The following is a 4,205-nucleotide window of genomic DNA, read 5'->3' as shown; positions in this document are numbered from 1 at the left end:
ACGAAAAGAAGGTGCCAGGTCCCCTGCAACTGGAGCCACACTGGTTGTGAGTCACTATGTGGGTGCTGAGAATTGAACCCACATCTTCTGGAAGATCAGCAAATGCTCTTTGTTTTTTGGTTGTTTGTTTATTTGTTTCTGTTTGTTTGGGGTTTTTTTGGCTTTTCTTTTTTTCTTTTTCTTTTCAAAATGTTAAGATTTTATTCACAAAGCCTTTCCTTGTACAGAAAGTAAAAATGTTACTATAATCGCAGTGTAACTGGCAGCCAGGACAGTCAAGTCACCCATCACAGCTGTCACGATACAGCAAGAGTCTTACACGAAAACCTAACGATGTTTACACTTTTGTTGAGGCAGAAGTCCCCAGGCTCTTTGGGCGGGGTGTCGTGGGGTCGTATCACAGCTACCTTTTTAAACAGCTACCAAACCCATGACAGCCCAACAACACTCAACAGTTCTGGTTCTTGCAGATTGTTTCGGGTCTCAATCATCTTCTCCTTCATCATCTGTTTCCCTCTTCCTCTTTTCACCTTTCCCACTTTCCTCCTCCTCTTCTTCATCTTCCTCAACTTCTCCATCATGTCAATTCTTCTTCCTCCCCAGTGATTTCATCATCTTCTCCTTCTACATCCTCATCTTCGTTCTCTTCTTCATCCTCCTCCTCCTCTTCTCCTTCTCATCTGCTTCTTCTTTATCCACGCCATCAATCTCCACATCTGAGTCGGGCGTTTCCTGGTCCTCTGGGTCATAGCCGTCCAGATAGGACAGCTGGGGCAGGTGCTTGAAGACTCTCTCGGTAATCATTCAGGTTAGTGACCTCACAGCCAAGGAGATCCAGGCTTTTCAGACAATCCTATTTTTTCAAAGGTTCCAAGGTGCTGATATCTTTCAGCTTATTTCCACTTAGGTTCAAATGTGTGCGGCTTGGAAGTTCTTCTGCTACTCTGTCCTGACCTCCAGAGATTCTAGTATCGCTGGGCTCAAGCTTTTTCAGTATAGGTAGCGCAGGGAGGTCTGAAAGTGAAAACAAGCCTACACTTATTAAACCGAGGAACTCTGGGCTCACAAATTCATCCGTTAACCCCTCAATTTTCCCATCATTTGCTTTGCAGTTATCCAGGGCAAGTTCTCGAACTGCTGCCGGGGTCCGGATCCTCAGCTCCAGGTGGATGGGTCCTCTTCTTTATGTCCATGTTTCCTTCGTGTTCCCCCACACACACTTCAAACTTAACTTTCCGCTGTGGGGGCAGAGTGGGAGAGGCGACCTGGCCTGCGTAACGAGAGCCTTCGGATGGCAGCGACGTGGCAGGCCATCCGACCTGGCCTGTGTAATGAGAGGCGGGCGAGCGGAGCCCTGGGAGCCAAGTTATTCACGGGAGCGAGAGAAACCGTGGAGGGAAAAGCAGGCCTTCTGCCAAGGCCCCACAGTCGTTTTTATTGTTGTTGTTTGTTTGCTTGCTTTGTTTTGGTTTGGTTTGGTTTTTGGAGATAGACTTTCTCTGTGTAAGAACCCTAGCTGTCCTGGAACTCGCTCTGTAGACCAGGCTGGCTTCGAATTCATAGAGATCCTCCTTTCTCTTCCTCCTGAGAACTAGGACTAAAGACAGGCGCCACCACCACTTGGCTCAGCAAATGCTCCTAACCACTGAGATCTCTCTCCAGTCTCCACGGGACTATTTAGTGTCATCTGCTGAATTTTCACTTCAATCTTTGCCGCTGCCTGGTGGTATATATGGTCACCGATGAGCCACCAATGTGACTGGTCCTCCTGCACTATGGTGCTACCATCCTTGCCATCATAAGTTGGCAAAGTCATTCACCTGCAACTCAGAAAGGAGATAGCAGAGAACCAAGTAGACTGGTCCCAAAGGACCATGAGCAAAGAGAAATGGGGGTCTCTCGCAGCTTCCCAGCCTACCCCAGCACAGTGCTGGCCTCAACGGTTGCCCAACAAAGACAGGAGTGAAGCCAAGGCCAGTGAAGGCCTCTGACTCAGAGAATGTGGCTCATTTTCATAGGTCTAAATGTCATGTTAAAAAATAAATGGGCTGTGTGACGCGGCAGCAAGGACTTCTACTTGCTATTCAGAAGCCTTACCTCAGCTTGTAGACTGTGAAACTCTGGAGTCGGCTACAGTGAGGAAGTGGAGGCCACATTCGTGCAGGACTTTGGCATGAGGGTAAACGTCTGGTGTGCTGGTCAGATGCTATCACTGCGAGGCAGGAAAGGAGGACACATGTGATGTGTCTGCTTCGGTCTGTCCATCACCTCCACTTACAAATGGTCTGCCCATCACCTCCACTTACAAACGGTCTGCCCATCACCTCCACTTACAAACGGTCTGCCCATCACCTCCACTTACAAACGGTCTGTCCATCATCTCCACTTACAAACGGCCAAGCTGCTCCCCGTCGTCCGTCCCCCATGGCATAGCACTGACAAACTCAACAGGGACGGTCCTGAACACCATCAGCTGAACTGTTGAAACCCCAAACAACAAACTGCTACATTCAAGACACAGTGGTGGCACACCTTTAGACCCAGGGGTCAGGAGACAGAAGTGAGAGGATCTCTGAGTTCAAAACCAACCTGGTCTATGTAGTGAGTTCCTGAGCCAGGGCTACATAGTGAAACCCTGTCTCAGAACAGAGACGAAAACAAAGACAAACAAATCTTTACATGTTAAGATCAAATCCCTTGCTTTTTTGTTTTGTTTTGTTTTTTGGTTTTGTTTTTTGTTTTTCCTGGCAGGGTTTCTATGTGTAACACACAGCTCTGGCTGTCCTGGAAGTAGCTCTGTAGACCAGGTTGGCCTCGAACTCACTGAGATACCTGCCTCTGCCTCCCAAGTGTTGTTATTAAACATGTGCCATTTAAAAGGATTAAATTCCACTCAATTCGAGCTTAGCTTGAAGTATACATTGTTCACACCAGAGCTAGGATTAGAACCCCTGTCTAATCCCTCCACAGCCTGGGATCCTGAGAAGGATTCAGAGCAGAGAGCCTGTGTCTACCTACCGGAAGAGACCCAAGGGCCTCCGCAGGCCTGAGAAGCATGACTGAGAGCTTGAGAGGATACTGAAGACTCTGAGAAGCCCGTAAAGGGATGGAATGCCCACTGGGGAAATGCAAGCTGGGCAGAGCCTTCCAGAAATGAGTGTGGAATGATTTGCCCTGTTCAGGCTGAGATGGTGGGGAACAGGAAGTCCTCTAAAGCAAGACTCGGAGCTGCCAAGAGTCAGATCTGCACTGCTGGGCTGTCCAGCTCAGATTTTCCTCCGAGGGCCCGGGGCCCACTCACAATGCCTTGGGCTGCTCTCGTTCCCCTCCCCTACCCCAGCAACAGTCTTTGTACAGGAGCCACAGCATTGTCCCTAACATACTCTGCTGTAACAGGCTTCCTTGGATCCCAGCCCTCCAAATCATGACACCAAGACTTAGTATTAGTTATGAATGCTCGGCCCTACTATGTGCAAGTCCCATTAGCTCTTATAACTTAATTAAACCTGTTTCTCTTCGTCTACGTTTTGCCGGGGCAGGGGTTACCTTTATTCATTCTATATGTCCTACACCATGGCAAGCTGACTGGCTGGCAGCTGCCTGTCTAGCCCAGGCACCCCCTCTCTTTCTCCACTGTTCTCTCCTCCTCTCTCTAGCCTAGATTCCTCCTATTGATTATCTCTGCCCACCAGTCCTGCCTACCCCTCTACTACCTGGCTATTGGCCATTCAACTTAATATTAGACCAATCAGGTGCCTTAGGGAAACAAGGTAAAACAGCAACACATCTTAATATATTTAAACAAATGCAGCACAATGGTAACACGCCTTTACATAGTTAAAGTAACAGTCCACAGCATAAACAAATATAGCATATCTTTACTTCCATAGTTAAAGTAACAGTCCACAACATTCTGCAGTTTAATTAGATGCTTATGTCCTTCCTTGGGATACCAAGAAACTTGAAACTTTCCTCTACTTAAAGAAAAATGGGGCAAGAAAAAAGACTCAGCAGGTAAAGGCACTTGCCACCAAACCTGACAACCCAACTTCAATTCCTGGGACCCACTTGGTACAAAGAGAGAATAGCTCCCCACAAATTGTCTTCTGACTGTGTGCATGCACTGTGGCATCCCGTGCTCACATACATAAGTAACTAAATAAGATCGAAAAATGATAGACAGATGTCATTTTTTTATTTTATTT

At 47.5% G+C, this 4,205-nt stretch overlaps 1 pseudogene; it reads right to left on the bottom strand.

Moving 5' to 3' along the window:
* Positions 1 to 453: 453 nt before the first annotated feature.
* Positions 454 to 4,205, bottom strand: part of LOC101994853 — a 14,007-nt pseudogene continuing 10,255 nt past the window's right edge.

This window comes from Microtus ochrogaster, chromosome 8, assembly GCF_000317375.1.
Source record: "Microtus ochrogaster isolate Prairie Vole_2 chromosome 8, MicOch1.0, whole genome shotgun sequence".
NCBI lineage: Eukaryota > Metazoa > Chordata > Mammalia > Rodentia > Cricetidae > Microtus > Microtus ochrogaster.
This window is presented reverse-complemented; position numbering and strand designations above follow the sequence as displayed.